The sequence below is a fragment of the Solea senegalensis genome, linkage group LG19 (assembly GCF_019176455.1).
Source record: "Solea senegalensis isolate Sse05_10M linkage group LG19, IFAPA_SoseM_1, whole genome shotgun sequence".
NCBI classification, from domain to species: domain Eukaryota; kingdom Metazoa; phylum Chordata; class Actinopteri; order Pleuronectiformes; family Soleidae; genus Solea; species Solea senegalensis.
The window spans coordinates 12,320,776-12,341,831 of record NC_058038.1 but is presented as its reverse complement, the minus strand read 5'-3'; the positions used below and the strand labels follow the sequence as shown (position 1 = coordinate 12,341,831).

The window sequence follows — 21,056 nt, the reverse complement described above, 5'->3', positions numbered from 1 at the left end:
GAAAATGTAGAACGATTGCAAAAAACCCCAAAAAACTCCCCTGCATGTTGAGAGATAGAAAGAAATATCGAGATAGAGCCCTTTTCTTTCTTTGTTTTGATTATGTATCAAACATAATAATATGTACAATATTAAAATGTGCAAATGGCTGAAGAGGCAGAACACTTGGCAGCTTTCACTCTGGCCCACGCTGCTGCTACATTAAAATGTTTGGTTGAGTGAACACCGTTGTAGATGTTTTTGATTTATTCCAACCAGTGTCAGAGAGCCCGAGTTGCACGGTGCCAAAACGGAGCACAAACCTAATTGTGCCAGAGAAATCAAATCTATTCCGTTCAATTATATCTGTATAGCCCAAACAATCTCCACATGGGGCGACCTATTTCTACACACTTTTTCCCCAAAAAATGCGGAAAAAGGGTTAAAGGGCCCCAGGTCCAAAGTGTTCAATGATCCATCCATGAGTAAAAACAAATGAGAGCTCAGAGACGACAACTGCGATCCTGCCAGTTCACTTAGATGCACATGCAAACATGCATGAGCAAAAACACACCACAGCACATTGCCTTCAGGTTTGTTCCAGTGTGATCTGTAGACAAAAGAGTGCCTGACTCACAGTCAAATATGTGAGGTCCAAAGGGGACATTTTGTGGAGCTGAAGCACTGGAAAATTCAGGTAAAATGTAATTTAAAAAAAAAAAAAAAAAAAGAAAGAAAATCTTACAAAAAAATACTGGCTTATCTCAAAATGAAATGTACAAAGAGCCGAATAAGACGGCAACTCAGTCTGTATCTATCAAACACACTCTCAGGCATTTAAATAGTGGACATCATGGAGTGCTGGGCAAAGATGCTAGTGGGCAAACTGTCGACAGTCAGCGCTGCTGCTGCTTAGGCGAAACCACGAGGTAAGACGGCTGCAGTGAGGCGAGATAATACCACCGCTGAATCCCTCTGAGCGAGGGCCACATCGAGCAGGAGAGGAAGAAAGTCAAAGATGAGGGAGGGACAACGAGGTAAACACTTCTCTGGCTAATTACAGTTAGGCATTAGCAGGCACGCCACGGAAGTCGGTAATAATATCTCATCACTTATGGGATATTAGTGCCATAAAATGTGAACGGGAGAGTGAAGTAGGCCGATGTGATTCATATGTGAGGTGAATTGGTTAACATGCTTTCTACTAACTGGCTTGATGACTACAAAGAGTCATGTGTAGTGTAATATCCTCTCATGATATTTCATGAACAAATCCTCTCAATCTTGATTTGTTATGATTTCAATGAGGAGCACTCCCTCCACTGAAGTGTACATAAAGCCTTGTTCACACTATGTGCTTTCCAGCTCGATTTCCGTGTGTGTGTGTGAAATATTCAAAGACGCGATCGAGGCTCACAGATGCCTCCTCAACATGTCATGGTCCTCCGGTTTTATTTCCAGCACGCTGAGAATTGGATTTGATCTGCAACCGCTCAAGCCACAACATCCAAGCAGAGACCAGGACAAGGTGAAGGCAGAGAAAACTCAAGCGGTGGTACATCAGAGAGAAGAAGAGGGGTGAAGGAAAAATGTCAAAATACAACATCAAACAAGTGCACAGGTCGTCCAGTAGACGCAAAGCTGAGAAAGATGATTTCTGCATCCTGTTCTGTGTCACTTCTCACCAGTATGGAGACTTAGTCGTGTTGTGTTATTATTCACTGTTGCCTTGAAGTGAAGTTTCACAAAATTAAGTCATATGATTTAAGTTAGCTGCTTTAAAACAGTTGAAAGGGATGTTAAAATCCTATGTGCGTGATTTGACATTACTTTAAAAACATGGAACGGCAGGCGCTTTTATTTTGAAGTGCAGTCAGCGACATGCTGCTTTTCCCGGGCTGCGTCACTTCTTGTTGTAGCTTTACTTCCTGTTTCCCTTCAGTTACCATTTCCTACATCGCTCCATTTAAAAAAAAAACAAAAAAACTGCAGCATTAAGCGGTAACGAAACAGACAGTGTCTTGGATCTCCTGGTGTATCATTATGTATAGTAGTGAGTATTAAGTGTTCACATGCAACACTCCACACACATGGTGTACTTTCATAACTGGACCTTCATAACAGACTTCACAGACTAAATCCCGATCCTTGCAAGTCAGTCAGTGGAGCAACTAATGCACTAAACACACAATAACAAAACGGTCCCCAGACATCGCCGCGGGGAACTTCATCTTTCAAACACATCAACACACCCAAAATACTGAAACTACTTGAAAGACAAGAATCATACTGTGTGTGTGTCTGTGTGTGTTAGGATGAGGGTCTCGGGGAAACAATGTGTGCAACTGCACAGTTGCTATGGTGATAATGGCTTAGAGAAAATTATGTGATAGACTGTGTAAGCAGAGGAAAGCAAACAGAGGAGGAAAAGAAGTGGGGAATGGCTTGATAAAAATGAGGCGTGTGTGTGGACGTGAAGGACGACAACCACACAACTACAAAGGGCTCACAGACGGAGGGAAAGTGGAGAAGAGGTGGTCGGCATGTCACAGTGACAGATGATAAAATGTTCACTTTGCTCAAGGCTGAAGTTCAGCTGCTTTGCTGAAAAAAAAAGAGAAAGAGTGCGCAGGAATGCTTTTAGCCATGAGGAATCTCACTGGGCCTGAACAATCTGGTTTAGTATCTAATTGCAATTTGCAATCTGAATAGTGATATTGTTCGGAGTCTAAGCTTCAGTTTAATTACTGAATGTGTTTTAGATTGGAAACAAGAGGAAGCATCGCTACACGAGTTGACTGCGTGTTGCAGCTCCTGGCTTGCAAATGATCTGAGGAGAACTGAGACAATGCCTCACATCTGAACAGCAGGGCATCAGCGTGCCAGGTGTTATACATACTAGTTTAGGGTTTCTCAAACCTGGTCCTCATGGGAACACTGCCCTGCATGTTTTAGATGTTGCCCTGCTCCAACGGCTCTTTATCAGGCTTCTGCAGAGCTTGATGACGAGCTGACCATTTGAATCAGGTGTGTTCCTTGAGATAGTGTATCCTGTCCAGATGCCTGGAGGGAACCTTGAAAGGTGCCTAGTTTGTGTCTTATGGTAAGTTATGGCTGTGTATATTGAATACCAGGTCTGGTTATAAGAATATGTGAGTAAATCAATTTAAAAATAAACTTAAAGTTGGCTGAAGATTAGAATTTTCTCTCACAACCAGGAGTGAACACATACAAGCCAGACGCAGGAGTAGGGGGCAGTAGTGGGGGCATTCCAGCCCTGAGATTTGAACCAGCGACTCTCCAGTCACAAAGCCTATTCCTTTCCTCTTGGCCCAAGGCTGCCCCTTAGTTTTAAAAAAATATTTATTTTGTAGATATTTCATGGAGAAGCTGCTCCGACAAGAAAATATAAGGCCTGATTTACAGAGGCATTTTTTGTACTGAGTCACCATGTGATGTTTTTCAAATAAATGAGCGCATGATAATATGTGGATGACAAATGTTGCAAATTACAGTTTGCATGTTGATGAAACTACAATAGTAGTAATGGAGTAATAGATTTTTTTTCAGTCAAACTGACAACGCCGCCCATACAGTCAGACACACACACACACACTCACACAGAGTGAAAGTGCACACTAGGCCATTGAAACACAGACACCTGGGCGGGGACTGCCATCACACGATCCAACTGTGCCACTTGTAGGAGCTAATTGTCTTCTGACATTGATAAAAACAATCATGAAGCAGCGAGTCGGTGACTCACAGCGGTGGGAACGAGATGACACGAGATACATCAGCAGCATTAAACAGCAGCAGACTCCGTGAATCTGAGCAATGAGGGCAAATGGCTTGAAACGTGCTCCCATAACTGACCTTTTACCTTTTATTTCATAACTTGTAAGACTTGGTTTTCCTCTGTGGCTTGTTGTCTTTGGGCCGTGTGTGTTTTCACACCGCGGCTGTAAAGGGAGACACTGGCAGCTGTATTGACGATCAATCATTGATTTAATTATAGCACGATGACATTCTCTGTCTCTCTCCACCTGCAGCCACCTGTCAGTGTTTAATAGGCTGTTGCCTCCAGACTATCCCACTGTAGCCTCATTATGTATACGACAGATTTATGGTCTGTAAATTTGGCAGCAAACGCAAACTTTAAACACAAACTACAATGTCGCTACAAGAGGCTACACACATAATTTAGAACTTGATAGAATTGTTGTATATCTGCTCCTGGTCTCTTTCTTCTGTCTCTACCTCACCTCCCTCCTGTTCTTTCTCTCCCCCCTTTCTGTCCCCCATGTTTCCTTTCAACCCAACTGGTCCAGGCAGATGGCCGCACATCTTTGAATCTGGTTCTGTCAGAGATTTATTCCTGTTAAAAGGGAGTTTTTTCTCTCTCCACTGATGCCTAGTGTTTGCTCACTGATGATGTTGTCTATGTACAGTGCCTGTCCAAATAAAATTGAATATAATTTAATTGAAACTGCTGTTTAATTCTGGACTTTTTCCCCGCTTATTTTAAACATAAAAGGACCAGCAAATGTCTAGTGAGTTAAGTGCTTTTGCCCATATTTCCAGATTAACTTTCAATATCTGGCAGTTATTTACAATATACTGCGTGTAAAAATAGTGTATTAACATTTTAAAATGAAAAACAAAATGGTTTATTTAAAGAAAACACTGTAGTTGTACATAAACACTAGATTTTGTATTTGAAATCTGAACAGTATAAAACATATTTAAAATAACATTTGTTTTGTCCAAAATGGACACTGTGTACAGGCGTTTTTCCCAACTCTTTCCTCTCTGGTGACAAAGACGCTGATTCGTCGGCCTCCTGCAACAAAGTGAGTGAAATGAACATAATAACCACGTGTTGGCTTTGACTTGCGACTTCTCAGCATTCGATGTTAAAGGGTTAAAGCTCATTAATGTTATGCCTCCTCTGAGAGCTCTCCAGTATCGTTAGTGTATTAAATATCGGAAGACGTGAGGATAATCAAACACACCACTCACAAACATGCAGACAAGTGGCAGCGCAAATAGATGCAAACAAGACGTGAACAAGCTCATTAGTGGAAAAAATGGTACACACAGCAACATCAGCATGCAAACTTTATGGACTAAGGAATAATGTTGTTAATGCTGTTTATGGGATGTGTAGTCAGTATTTATAAGTCGAGAGAAGACATACTTCTCTTTGGTGTTATAGCTAGTATTATGCAACAGCTGCAAACAAACAGATCCACTATAGACATAGAGGACGCGCGCCGGTAATCATCAAAGGATTCTGATCCTATAATGTATACAATATAAAAATACTCCATTGAAAATATTATTGTAAGTAAGCCTTATCTCCTAGGACAGGGAGTTCTAAAGTCAAAGCAAGGTCACCTTTTAACGCTGCAGTTTGTGCACAGAATCTATTTGTATTCTGCGTCCTTCTTCTGAAAACTGTCAAGCAATACTATCAGGAAGAACCTTTCATCCCGCCAAACTGCTGTGCGACCGCGTTCTCCGAGCAGTAGAATTCACATCTGAAACTTTTCCCGCACGCTTCTTGGTGCCTTCAGTCTCACTCCAACCTGCCTGTACTCGTCTCACTTTACTCACACAAGGTTGCTGTTGCCTCCAGATCTAAACACCGCTAAACTTACAAACACAGAGAGAGTCGCCTGGTCCTGACAGACTTAAACAATATTGTGTCAACTAATTTGACCATGGTTTGAATGAAGCGGACATTAGTTTATTAAAGGGTCACTTCACCCAATAAAAAAACACCCCAGTTTTTTTGACTGATTTTATGAGTAAAAGATCTGAAAGAATTTAATTAATTAAAAAAAACTGGTCAAGTTTAATCAAACTCTGTAACTCTCTTTAAGTCATGCACTACAGGTTTAAGCTTCACCGCAGGAGCAGTCAAGTTATGGTCTGTAATTAATAGTAAACTAGTGTCAAATAAAGTGACTGCTCAGAATTTTCCTCTGAAAGCAGTGGATTCACCATATAAATAGTGTACATTAATACTTCAGCACATTTACAATCCCATCTTAGAGTGACAGTGAAATAAAACTGAGCAGACGCAGGTGTTGGGGCTTAATCCTTCCCTGCCGTGCCCTAATTAACGGCAGAGAAGAGATCCAGTGTTCAGATGCAGCCGCACTGCACCTCTCAACCTTTTTTCATCGCAGCCCAACTTTCATCATCAAACACAGCGTTTAATTAGACTGACTGGGTATGTGGCTTGATTTCACACGTGTGTGTGTGTGTGTGTGTGTGTGTGTGTGTGTGGGTCTCTGCCTTTTTCTGTCTTGAGCTGCGGCTAAATATTAATTGTAATCACATGAGAGGCCAAGCGGAAGGAAGCCTGTGAGTGTCTCACCACTTCCTGGGTGGTCCGCCATCGGACTGGAGTTTTCTGTGGCTATTTGTATCGGGCACCATTGAGAAGCACCAGCGGTTATAACTCCATCCCTGCTCAGTGGTAATTGAGCTGTGAGAGAGGCTGAGCCGTTTGGAGGATGGTTGACTCTGTCAAGAGGTAGTGGAGAATCCCACTTAGAGTAAAAGGACTCCAGGCTTAGTACGGCACCAATAACAAGCCAACAAAAATGGCCGCATACAGAATGTAAACACATAGGAACTACTTTTACACATTACAAACTTACACAATAGTAAATATGAGGTGTGACAGCTGTAGAAAATGTGGTACGTTCAGGAATGTATTTATTTTATTTTGTTTAATTAGATGGGGAGTATATACGCCAACATTCTTTTATCCTCTCTTCTTATTTTGTATTGTATTGGAGAGTTTAAATGCATTTGACAAACGCAGTGACTCTCAGATATCGTACCATCTCTATGCTGATGATGATACAGCTGTACTGATCATTCAAAGCCGCAGAGCTTCATATACTGTCCTCCTTAATCGACTGCTTGACTAGAATCAAACTACTTGCAGCTAAACTCAGACAAGACTGAGACACTAATTCCTGCACCTGATGATAAAATCCCTCAGATTATACAGCAAATTGGAGCTTTAGGCTCATTCCTCCAGCTGAACCTCAGGAACTTAGGTGTTATTTTTAAGTCGATCACATCACATCAAAACCATACGCTCAATAAGAAAATTGTATTCCTTATTGGCCCATTTCGTTTTACATCATTCTTTGACAAAACACCAGTCTTACATCTCTTATGATATATATATATATATATATATATTTTAATCTAGTGTAAGATACAGTTGTTAAATCATTTAAATTGTCCCCATTTTTTGGCTTGGAAAAAGTAAATTCCTACATCATAAGTAACACAATGTAAGTAGTAGTGTTTCAATTCATACATTTTACAAATACATAGGAACAGTGCTGGTGAAGTGAACTTTTAAGCGCCTGAACCCTTTCACCTCCAACTGCTGCAACACAGAAAAGACACTGTGGATGTACTGCGCAGTTCCCATGTGTAAAAAAATGCAATAAAAATAATATAATCTTTTACTAAAAAACGGCTCAGATAAACTCTTATCTAAAACACTGAATCAGTTACAGAATAGATGCATATGTGTCAGTGCCTGTATGTCACCCTGCCGTCACTATCTCTGTCTCATCGGAGAATAAAAACATGTCAACTGCAGCAAACATCAGTCGGGACAACATCAACAACATTATGCAAAAGAGGAGAACTTCAGTGAGCAGGTAGAGCTAAAAATAATGAAGGAGGAAGAAGACAAGCAGAGGATAATTGCTGGCTCAGAATTATATATAGTTTTCACTCTCACTTCTCCTGAATGCTGCCGACACCATTCAGCAGTGAATAATTATACATCAGGTTTTACTTTTCCACATGGGGCAGTTTCACAAGGACTAAAAAGGCAACTATTACCACACTGTCATAAAAGTTCAAGAAGGAACAGGGGGAAAACACGAAAACTTTTCGGCTCATCTATCACCTGCTTTCCCACAGTGCTTTGCAACAGCCCCATTTTACCTCCACTTCTCTCAGCGTGGGTCATTAAAGGTTGCTGGCTGCTAACATACCAGCACGTAAATCACTGCGACATCACCATGGAAACCTATGAGGATGGGCCCCATGTGGCCTTACACACAGTAACACACAAACACAGTACTTTGCACAGTTTATTAAAGTAACTTAAACAACCAAAGCTATTTTGTATCCTATATTATGTTTATTGTCTCTTTACACATGACTTTTGTCTTCTAGATTAGTTCCAAATAATGCAACTGATGTGCTGCACATAGAGTCCCTATGTGTCCCTAGTTGGGCTTTTACATGATTAAACACATAGAACTACATGCTAAAATGACAAAACACATTAAAATGTAAAGGCATATACATAACTAACCCTACTAGCTAAACTACCTTACACACAATAACACTTGTCAAAAGATAAATATAAAACATAATCAGTCCAATAAAGTATGATAAAACCTGCTAAAACTACACTTGACAATACACTAAAACACAACTTACAAGTCAAATATACCTAATATACTTTACATTACATGTCATTTAGCAGACGCTTTTATCCAAAGCGACTTACAAAAGTGCATTTAAACATTTGGGTACAAATAACTTAAAACAATTAGCTCTGTTTTTCATTTAGCCAACACTTACCCTTTGTTGTAAACACTTTTATTGTAATTTCTATATTCATTTGATTAAACATGAACCTGACTGAATTTAGAGGGATTTAACTTGTAGCTGTTGTGACGAACAGTAATACGAGCCTGTGTGTGTGTGTGTGTAGACATCGCTATGCTTCCGATACTTGACACATCCTTACAAAGTACAATCAGCAAACCCACAGGATTTGTTAATAATCATCTCTTTGATGAATCCCTCATTTGTGCCATTTTGTTCTGATGAGCACCGGGAGAGCGGCTCCACACTCGAGTGCTTAAAGGTCGTGTGATGTCAACAAGCAAACAAACCCAGGAAATTGGATAAGGCACGTCAAGCCTATGGTGCACATAAGAGAGATAGATAGCTGAAGTCCATAGCAGCAGGGGACTTAATTACACACATGGTAATCCTCAGTGGCCATCTGTGACAATAATGTGTTTGGAGAACGTCATGAATGATGAAATTACGTTTCTTGGTGCAGCTGTTTGCCACATCGGCAGTTTTCCAGCCAGTAGGACACCTTTTTGGTGTAATTGGTTGGATAAAGAAATTGCTCTGTTCAAGTTGACATCATTTGGGCCATTTTTCTCCAACAATAAAGCTTTGGCCAAAAACAGAGAGCTGCTGAAGGACAGACAGGAGGCAAACACACTGTTTAGTCCAGCTAAGACCATAGTCTGACTAAGACAGGCAATCGGACAATAAGAGTCAGAGGGTACATGCCGAGGAGAAAAACGATTTATTGGCCGCGAATGTCTGACTCCGAGAGAAACAAACAAAAAGTGAACGGTAAGCTGGATCGTGCTGTGGTTCTGTGTGTTTCGTACCTTCTGTACATTTGATACAAATTAGATGGAGCATGGCCACCGCCGCTGTATGGTTTCCGGCAACAGTACTGCAGTTTATACGTCGCCTCCTTCTACTTCAGGGTCAAAGATCAGGGAGGAAATGTTGATGCACGCGCAGAACGGCAAGTCTGTCTACAGTCCAACAAACCGTATACATGCAGGAGTAATTGAACTATGAATTGCATTATCCAGGTTTGTTAGTCCGACTAAGACTTGCTCGATCTGACTTTTAACACTGACTGTATGCAAAACATTAAAAGTCAAAACTCGAATCAAGACGTTCTCCTGTTTAGTTGTAAGAACAAACAACCTACACTGTGAAGACAGAAATGTGAACAAATAATATCCAAAAAGACAACGTCCGAGGCAAACCGTGCCGTACTACCAGATATACTTCCTCTAATCAAACTAATCAAGACTTTATTTACTTTCTTCAGCATAGTTACATTTTTTTTTTTTCATAGTTTGCTATAATTATATTTTAGGGGAAGACACAGGGTAATTCTTTTTTCTTTTTCAATATGTCGCTACACGCTCCAGCCAAAACTCTTCCTTGCTTCCTGCTTGGCTCCGCTCACATGCTCCTGCGGTGACACTGGTGTAGTCAGTCAGATGGTACAGTATCATGGTATTTTATTTTTCCTTGTGAAGGGAGCAGAAGGTTCTGTGCATCATCTAAATACGTGAACAAATGTTCTGGTGTCCTCTGTCTCTCTGCTGGATTAAGTCAGTGTGTATGTTGTGATGTCATGTGTCCTAAACCCTCTGACATTCAACAGTGTGTGTGTGTGTGTTATGTCAGATACCCTGTAACTGACCCCTGATTCCTCTGTCCAGGCGATTACTGCTGTGCCACTTGATCGTTTGTTTGTGTGCACATTTCCTATCTATGTACGTCTCCACAATTACATATGCATCACATCTGCTCACTAACTCTTCCGTCTTGGCCTGTATATCCAGCTTTGCCTCCTTCCACAAGCCCAAACGACACTAACTTCACAAATGCTCTGACACTGACATTTCCCTCTCTGTTTAACTGGAGAACACACTGAATTAAAAAGCTTTCAGAGCAACAGCTGGTCCATCAGCGGGCCGCTAATCCCAGAGGTGTAAGGGATATATGAACATCCTTGTGGTTTATCCGTACGTACTATGCGCTCGTGTTCAGACAGCCAGAACTGATGATGAGATGGGATGAGATGTGTGGGGCTTCCACAAGATGAAAATGAAATCCTCTAGATGTACAGTACATTGCTTCATTGTCGAGAGACCGAAGCTTTATTTATATTTTTAATCCTCCCTCATCCAGTGTGTCAACTACTGTAGATGCACTATGTGCAAGTGGTCGTCGACAAGTTGTTGATGGAGTAAATAAACAGTAGAAGAAGAAGATATTCCTGTAGTGGAGGGAACATTAATATCTGTGCTGACTTTTTTTCTTCGAGTTCTAAACTTAAGATAATCATTTTGTGTTTAATAATTACAGTGTGATGATGTGCAAACAAATTCAAACTTAGACGTTTTGTTATTATCTGAGGGCCTGAAAGACTATCAGACACGTGAACAGAGACTCAAAGCTCCACCGCCCTTTATTGAAAATTTATATTGATATTTTATCTATATCGTGACGTGAGATATCGTCTTAGAGTTTGGATAATATCATGTCGTGATAAGGTATCTCTGATTACTTTTCCTGGTTTAAAAGACTGTTGCGTTGATAATCATGATATTTACATGGAAATATACACTGAATATTATCAAGTCAATATTATCTATTGATTGATTGAAGTACATGGAAACTACAAAATGACATTATAGGTAATAAATGGTTTCCTACATTCTTCACTTAATGTTAAAAAGCCAAAGAAATAATAAACCAGGGGATGAAAAGTAATTCATTCATGTTTTTTAAGCAAGTTATGCAGACCATAAAAAAATAAAACTGTAAATGCCTGCCTCTATTTTAAAATGTACAAATATGCAATTTCTCTTAAAGAAAACCTGTTCATGCTGAACATGAGCTTATTTGACCCTCACGTACTGTTCATATCTATACTGAATTTTGAACTACAGATCAGAAAAGGTTAATCAAACAACTGATGCTTGCAACGACAACAAAATGTTCTTCATTTTACGATGATGTTTGCTGTTCCACTCTGCCCTGACCTTTTATCCCTAAGAGGATTAATGTATATCGCTAATGGCAATACAGTATGAAAATCAATACATATATTACATTTCGCCTCTGGTGAATGAGAAAAACACCATTCAAATGTATTTATATGTTCAGTTCTGTTCGGTTGTGACCTGTCGTGGCATTTAGATGGTGGGGAAATAAAGGATGTGGCGGAGCTACACATCGTCACATGTGAGACATAATCAACCCACTCATGACACATACGTGCAGCGACACAGACCTCGCGTAAATTCTTTCTCACGTCAATTTCAAAGTGCCACGGCTGTTCTGATCAATCATTTGATAAGGCAGCGGCAGTGATGGCGGCGTCTGCACCGTCTTGATTGCGCTCAAGGCATTTTGAGAATATTAGAGGTTTGGGGTTTGGGCAGATCTATTCTTGTCAGGCCGGGTGTCGCAGACAGGGCTGACTAATGATCTGATGAGTTTGGCCGCGGCAGGAGGGATCAGTGACAGCGTAATGAGGCCGCGAGACGTCTGTGCCTACAGAGATAGAGGCAAGGAGTGCGATGTGGTGGGAAACACCAAGAATAAAGAAAGGTTAAGAAAAAAAAAAAAAATGTACAAACAAGACACACAAGCGCAAAGAGGAGAAGGAAGAAAAACAACAGAGTGTAAGGAGAATACAGTTAAAATTACTGGATAAGGTGTAAGGTGTCCCACTGATGTCCTCCCACTCCTGACATGCATAAAATCGACTCTGTGTGTGTTTGTGTCTGCATGTAGAGCATCCCCAACTGCTCTCTGCATTTAATTATCAAAAAGTGACAACTCACATGGGAGTGTTCTCTGTTTTTTTTTGCATCCAAATTATCCCTCTCATCATCATCCTCCTCCCCCCTGTGTTGGTGTGAGATGAGTCACCCACAGTTACAGTTAGGAAGGGCCGACCCTCCTGTCGTCGCTGCTGGAGATGAGAACAGTATTGCGGGGTGTGAGGTAGTTAGGCCTACATCAGCATGTTTGCACCAAGAGTCACATGAAGTTGGCACAGCCACAGAACGGAAAGGGAAAAGTGTTGATGACTGAGTGACGAAAACTTTTGCACGTCTTTGTTTATCTTATCCCTTATTACCATCCATCCATCCATCTTCTACTGCTTTATCCTCCACATCTCAGCTGACATGGGGCGAAAAGGCGGGGTACACCCTGGACGGATCGCCAGTCCATCACAGGTCCACATAGAGACAAACAACCATCCACTCTCACACTCACACAGTCAAATTAGAGTGTCCTATTTACCTTATCATTTAGCCCATATTGCATATTTTTGGGCTGTTGGAGGAAACTGGAGAACAAGATTTTATTACCTTAGAATCTAATTAATGTCTATGTTACTACCAAAACCTCTCTCCAAAGTAGTACCAAGGCATGATTTGCCTTAGTCGATTTATAATTTATGATCCAATTGCTCATAATGTCAAACCACCAAATGAAGTAGGCTCACAGGTAGTTTTTCCCTCACTGGTTTATATTTTTTTTGCACTACAGATATAAAATCTAATTGCAAGAATTTTAAAATGTTGACACACACAAGGCTCGGCCTTGAAGCAATGCTAGAGGCTTGCTTGGCTCTCAGGACAGCTGTGTGGGCTGATTCACCACATTGTTCTAAATAGTCTCAACTCCCCTGTTGTCGTGCATGTTTCTGAGGTGTATGCATGGATGTGTTGTTGGTGTTGTTCTTGTTCCCTGGCACACACAGGCCACACTGACAACCCTCAACATGCCATAGTTTAAACGTGAAGGTGAATGAGTGTTTGTCTTACCCTAGATCGACCAGGGTGGGAACAGGTGACTCCACGTAACTAGTTGAAATAAAGAGCGAATAAGCTGTTTACCCTTTTAAGATTTTGCTCTTCCTAATTATACTTCTAGATTCCTATCAGGATGTGAAGAGGCTTTAAATGAATACGTTAAAATGTGTTTAGAAACATATTATGGACAACACCTTTAAGGTTTCAAATCATTGAAGTCTCATATTCATACATATTCAAGTAACAGCTGACCAGTGGCTGTAAAGGACTAATCAAACAAGAATTAACTTAGCATTTTAAATGATCAGGAACCAAAAATAGAATGGACATGTCCCATCTCACGGACTCACTAATTGTCCATAAAGGGAAAGTACAGGTCATGTCATAGTGATAAACCTGAGGATTACGAAGTAGGACGCTGATCGAGTCCATTCTCAGGGAAGCCAATCTTGAGACTCCTATAGTGGTCTGGCTTTGACAGGGTGGAGCTAGAAACGCTGCAGCCTTCAGCCCTCACTCAAACAAAGCTTGTTGTCTTTCTTTGATAAACAGCCCCATGTCGAGAAAGAGACAATGCACAATCATGGATGTCCTCCATTGTTACAGTTGGTAATGCTTTCATCTGTGTGGCTGTAGCTGTAAATTTGTCTGTCCTCTTGTGAATAACCCAAATATTGTCCCATAAATGTTTGATAAGAAAATCTACCCACTGATGAAAAGTGGGTAGAAATCCCAATTTCTTATAATGGGCAAAACTGTAAGGGAAAAATCCTGTCTCTGTCAAAAACTCATCCGATTTGAATGGACCATTCGACCATCAGATTACGTTTCATCTGGATCTGATCCAGATTACAATTTCAATTTGACATGGGGAATCTAGCTAGTAATAGCTGTAAGCAGGTAAAGTTCAATACAGAGCTGCAATCAGTAAATGTAGTTCAGGTTCAGCCTGGCATCCAAAACGCAGCTGACAAAGGTCTGTGCTCTCTGAGTGCTCTTGTTGCTCTTTGTTTACCGTGTTGCGTTCTTCTTATTTGTGGAATTTATTGGTGAGCTTCACTGTCTTGTGTATCCAGCCCACACCCGCCGTGGTGGAAATGCATGTCGGACCGGGGGCGAACTGTTCCGAACTGTTCCACTGTGGCGACCTGAACTGCACTGTACCAAACAAGGCATTTGTTACAGAGCCAGAGACAGACTGCATGTCATCTCACCCCTGAGACAATAAACTAATCAGCAGGTTCTGATTCACTTTTACGGAGGAAAAGATGTGGCACCTCTTGGCCAGTTTGGAATATTACCGAATCACATGGAAGAGAAAGGTGAATATTTTGGCTTGAAATGCAGTAAAATCCTGCTAAATCCCTCCTTCCTCCTCCTCCTCCTCCAACCTCCCCAAAACTCCCGTGGTTCCTCCCCAGTGCTGACATTAAACACTGAGCTGCCTCTGCCTCCAGTCTGAGGAATAGGTCAGCTCCCTGGCTGCTGTCTGCTCACAAACACACACACTTTGTTTACCAGCCTGTCTGCAATAACACACACGCGAATGCCGAGGCCGGCGTGAGCGATGTAGGGGCAACACACATGCACGCGTGTACACAGGCCTTATGCAAGGTGGGTTTATAAATGATTCGTAAAACAATCATCTGACAATTTCAGTTGTAGGATTTGATTATCTCGAGTGGTAAATACGGATGTGGCCTGAGCAAAGCTTTCATTACACTTAAAGGGTACTGGAATGTAGATTGAGTCAGAGTTTTATACTTATTTCATATCTTTTGACGAGTTCTCAGGTTAGATTCATAGAGGATTTTAGTTTCGCTCTGTATCTAAAATGACTTGTGCATATTTCTCTCTTATTTGAATGGAAGGACCTTCACAAAAACCTTTATTGTTAAATAACATTTCTTGTTGGATTATTTTATAAGGCCAATAGTTTGGTTGGTAACACATTAAACTGTTACACCGACTGGATCCTCTGCTCTACCTCAAACCACAGGTTTTACGGCAGGACTGTTTTTGGGGTCTAATACCATTTGTTAGTTTCCATGATGTGACATTTAAGCACTGGGATGACACCAGTGGGTGAGCAAAAAAAAAAGTGGGCTGTAAAATAAACAAATGAGTGGAAAGATGCTTCAACGTCTCTTCAAGCAGAGGGTAATAGGGTGATATTGCTCTGTGTTTGTCACTACAAAGAATTGCTAATACACACAGGGATTTTCCAACCCAATTATTTTGTTAGCTCAAGTGAAATAAACATCTTAGTCTGACTGAAAGTAGGACTAACACTCTCTGATTAATGTAGCTGGGTGATGAATTACTGCTGCGTGTTTACCTTCAGTCAGTCAGTAAATTTTTTGGACGGACGAGGAGAGCAATTTTATTGAAAATAATTAAAATTTTTAAGTTCCGCGATGGTAGGAAGACTTGGAATGGAGCTCTAGGTGCAAACCGCCTGGTATAAACACGCTAAAAAGGGGGCGTATCATCACCGAGTGTGGCCGAAGACAAAGTGGCAGGGAATTGGTCTCTTGTAACCCGCGTTGGACCCCGGACGCAGGAGCAGTGAGCAGCACTTAATCTGTAACCATGAGCAATGGGTGCTTGCAAATTCACTCTCACTAATTGGTGTGTGTGTGTGAAAATACGACAAATTCTAATTTTAATTCTAGTGTAATGGAGGCGTCATTAAATCCATTCCCTGCTCGTGAGTGATTGTATACTGGGACAACGACATCAGTCCAACTGAGCAAAGGTTAACTGTAAATGTAAACCTACTCACTGTGAACTGTATTGCTGACCCGATGCACTCACACACACACTCACACACAGGAGGCAGAGTATGACAACACACTCTGTGTACTGCGTATGTGAGAACTGCACTTATAACAGCAAAGTTACTCTCGCGTGTCCCTGGTCAGTCTTTGCTGTTGGATTTGTGATGACTGAACCACAACGGATGCAAACTGCAGAAGGTGCAGGAAAGAAGTGATGAACTGGAGTAAAAGTATGACGACAGGGGAGAGAAGGTGAGGATTTAGCAGGTCAACAGATACCTGACCTATTGGCATGAGATCAGCCTGTTTCTAATTTAGTTCATCCAAACGTAATTGTCTAATTTATTACAGAGCCAGGCAACAAAATGAACATTAATATCAATTTTGTGAAATACCAAAGATCACAGCCATTTCAGTGGCATTTAAATGAGAAGTGAATGCACGATGATACCAACTCCACTTCTGTTATCTGAAATGTCTTTGCGCGCCAAGACTTTGTTATGCACATAAATCATCAACGACAGAACCCAATTTGAGCTTTATGAAATTATTCTCAGCAGTGAGGTGTTGTTCATGAGCAGCCATTAAGGCCTTAAATCAGGTTAGGCACCGCAGAGAGCTTCCTCATCTCAAATGCTTCCCATCAGGCCACTCCGAGTCTTTTACCTGCTGAGGGTGCATGTTTTATGACTATTCATCTTCCACACTTTCACCTCAGTGGGGAGCAGGATCTGGCAACATCATTAGTCTGTCTGCACTAAATGAGCTTCCCTTCATTCAGCGGTTATTATCCAGCAATGCCTGCGCGTCTCTAATAATTAAAGACAAAAGAAGCATCTTAGACATAAAGCGCGACACAAAAGATGCAGTAGAGAGTTGGCCAAAGGATCATGTCATTTAAGTTCCTTTCATTCACTTAAGTTAAATGTCACTGGTGGGAGGAAGTGTGTGCTCTGTGGGTGTGTTGAGATGACACTGTGCAGAAAATGACCAGTTACAAATGACAAAAGTCCATGTTCTAACTGGCGTTAGCGTTTGTCAAAGTTTGCAAAAAAAAAAATCGGAACAAAGTCCTCCAAGTTTAAATTACAAGATCTCAGAGTGGTTTGTGGAGTGTAATGGGTCACAATTACAGAGCATGTCGAGAGAGAGAAAACACGTCAGGGAGACGTTCACCTTTCTGAGCAACTCCACTCCTTAGTAACACTCGAGCAGCAAGCACCAGCTCAGACTGACATTTCTAGGGCAGGTATCAGTGGGTATGCGTGTGTGCGCGTGTGTGTGCGTGTGTGTGTGCCTAACAGAGAGATATACCTCAATACATGTTAGGGATATAAGATTTTGCAAGAATGTGCTAAATTCTTGACTGATAAATGCATCTTTTATGAAAGCTAATTCCACTACATTAGTCACTACAAACTAGTGACTCGGGGCTTATAAAGCAGTTGTTTTCAGTGTACTGAATCATTAGAATCACTTGATTAAAATGATTTGTACTGGAATACAGCGGCAGGAGTTGTGAATCGGCTCGTCGCTCGCAATCGCAGGCTTTCAGCAGTGCTCTCACTAAATAAATCTGTTAAATATTGAGATTTTAGTAATTTCGTTCCTAAATCTAGAGCAGCTACTAAAAAAGTACCAGGTACTATCGCAAAATAAACCAAAAAAACGTGCCGTGCCGAGGCGAGTCGAGTTGTGCCGGGACTGTGTAGTGGAAAAGCGGCATAAGGTGAATGAGGAAGCTTTTTTTTAAGCCACATATTTTTGAACACAAATGTGATTTGAATGCCTGACGATTGCGCTGCCACTTGGAAAGTTGAAATGTATCCTTGCACGTACAAACATGCATGATTTAGAGAGCGCACCAAAACTGCTGTGCACCTCACAAATGCATATCATTTCATACCATACCGCTGTGTTAAGGCGTCATCATAATTATTAGTGTGTGATTTATATTCTTCATACTTCCCTCAGGCTACACTACGGCTCCTCCTCTTCTTCATCACGGCCCAGCAGGGACTGACCTGTTGACGTGCATGACATGCTACGAACCACACTCTCCTCCTATTTTCTCTCTCTCTTCTTTTTCTTCCCAGTGGGCAGACAACCCTCTTGCTCCCCGACTTCTCTGTTTGCTCTACTTTTCCTTCTTCTGATGGAACAGGAAATGACAATGTTGCAGAGTTTCCTCTTCTACTCCACTACTGTCCCTCCGCTCCTAAAATGAGTTGTTTACCCCTGGAGAAGACTAATTTCTCTTAATTTAACAGAACTTTGAAAGGAGTGTGTGTCATACCAGCTGTGTGGGCTTAAAATGGTGCTGCCACTTTAATCAAGTCCACTAATATTATGTTGCTTTCCCCTTCACTCATATTTCTTCACAAGTCCTTCATGTTATTGCCACTGAAAGTCTGACCTAATTGAAACTCTAGTAACTTTTCACCATCCTCTTAATTGCTTCCCTTTCTTCTGCAGGACTTCTGTCATTGTCGGCCTGTGAGTGAAACCTAATGAGCCGCGCTGTTAACAACATCCACTCAGTGTATGTCCACTAATGTATGAGCATACAAACACACAAACAAACAAACAAAGTTGTCAAAAGAATTGAGATCCATAGGAAGGAGATCGGAGTCAGCTCAGTGTCCAAACAAGGGTTTAATCTTGTACAAGAGGAGCATTCACAAAGCAACACACACAGGCCAGTTACAAAGTGAAGACTCCCTGTCTTGTAGGAATCGCAAGGTATTTATCTGTCTCAATGGGTCAGCTATCACCCTGCCATAAGGTGCAGACCCCCGCCTCTGTGGGTTTGTTATCACCTTGCCCTCAGTCGCAGACCCATTGTCTCTATTCACAAGTTACTTCAAACAGTTCCTAAAACAATACATATGGTCACTGGCCAAAAGTCGCATCCAACAGTTACATTAACAATACAAAGAGTGAGTGGTCTCAGGTCACATCAACGGTTGCATTGAGCATTTGTCTTCATGTATTACATGAGGTGCATAATTCCCATAACAAAAGGCAATATGTGTTTCTCTGAAGAGTGGGGGACAGTTGGTGTTGCTGCTGTTAGACAATATTTCCTGGTCGATCTATGTTGGTAGTGGTCTTATTTAGAGTAAAAGAGCGATCTGTGATCGTAAGGCACTATAAATCTGCCAGCTAAAACTAATATAGGTTTTATATCTGTACCTATATTTCCTAAGTTCCCAAGTTCCACCTTCAAATAATGTCTCTAAGATTATTCTGATGAATTTACAACAGGGTGATTTGCACCTCTTTCAGAGCCGTGCCTCATATAGGACTACAACATTCTACTTTACAGCATAAATCACGTCAGATTATTTGATAATGAAGATAATGGTAGCTGCAGAACTTCCAGCAAATCTGTTCGAAGGTGGGTAGACAACAAAAAGGCCAGCTATAAGAAGCTGGTATATTGCCCACTGGCTCGGACCTCTGAATGTGTCCTCCACAGCCAGCAGTGCTAAAACAGTAGCAGGCGTTTGCAGAAGTCAGTTGGTGGCTGCGCAACAATGCAGACGTCCACTGAGTGTGTTTTTGGTAAGATGGCGGAAACAAATATAGCTGGATGATGTGACAGGCAATGAGGACAAAGAGACCTGGGGCGAGGAGAAGCAGACACACTGTACGAGGATGATTTCTGTCTCTGTGGCACAGTCTTGTTCACACACTCAACATTTAGACGTCCTGCATGTGTTTCATTTGCACGCTTTATCAACAGCCTTAAAAAAAACAGATCATCTGACGGAGACAGGACCATGTCCCCATGCTCCAGTCACCAGCGAGTAGAGGAAGAGGTACAAACATGGCAGAGATAACAATAACACAAGGTTTTTACTTTACAAAAAGCCAGGCAGAGACAGCAGGAGTATGGCAATATGACCCGAATCAAGCATGCAGATTACAACATCAGATTACAGTTTAATATCTGTAATTAAATCAGCAGCTCGATTACAATTTCTGAGAAAAAGAAATATAGGGTATTCCTACATACAGTATATAGCAAACTAAGGGTTAGGGATATTGTAGACTTCTCAAAAAGTCATCCATGTATGATATTTTCATTGAGAATTTTATTTCTGAGGATAAGAATGATTCGAATACAAAATATGCACATACTGAATACAATTTTGATGCAAAATTCTAGGCCACGCAATGGTTCAGTGGCTAGCATTGTTGCATCACAGCAACAAGGTCACTGGTTTGGATTCTGACGGCTTTTATGTGTTTGCATATTCTCCCTGTGTGTGCGTGGGTTCTGTTTGGGTACTCCAGCGTCCTCCCACAGTCCAAAAACATGCAGTTTCGATTCATTGGACACTCTAAATTGAATATAGGTATGAGTGAGCGTGAATGGACTGGCAGCCTTGTCCAGGGTCAGCTATGGCAGCTGGGATTGGCTCCAGCCATCCTCAACGCTCAAGTGGAGTGGCAGGAAATGGATGAATGAAATCTCCTTCGTCAATATACAAGGCTTAAATATTATAGTTGGAATTAAACATGAATTAAAGCTTTGTATTTCAGGTGGAATAACGACCAAGCGATCATTGATAACCTCCATCAGAAATGATTTGATTTATTATCAAATCTTAGTAAAACTTACATTGCTTGCATTTAAATGTAATAAATGTGTTATTGAAGAGCAGTGTTATATCCACAGAGTGATCTTACGTCATCGAATCTTCGCGCTCCCCTGACTTAATGACACACAGATGCTTGTCTTCTGAGCGACACTCTGCCGTTGGTATTGTAAAGGTAACGACGAGGCGCTGGATGTGACTCTTTAATCTGCTGCCTGTGCACTCCAGCATTAACA

General features: G+C 41.3%; 1 protein-coding gene and 1 long non-coding RNA gene across 3 annotated transcripts in view; one reads left to right on the top strand and one right to left on the bottom strand.

Annotated features, from left to right (window-relative positions):
- Positions 1-21,056, bottom strand: part of prkcab (protein kinase C, alpha, b) — an 84,855-nt gene that overhangs the window by 25,822 nt on the left and 37,977 nt on the right. The gene's annotated exons all lie outside the window — the stretch shown is intronic.
- On the top strand, positions 632-1,942 carry LOC122785517. The gene is made up of 3 exons (XR_006362294.1): positions 632-676; positions 813-1,016; positions 1,441-1,942. It is a non-coding gene; the product is annotated as an uncharacterized LOC122785517 (long non-coding RNA).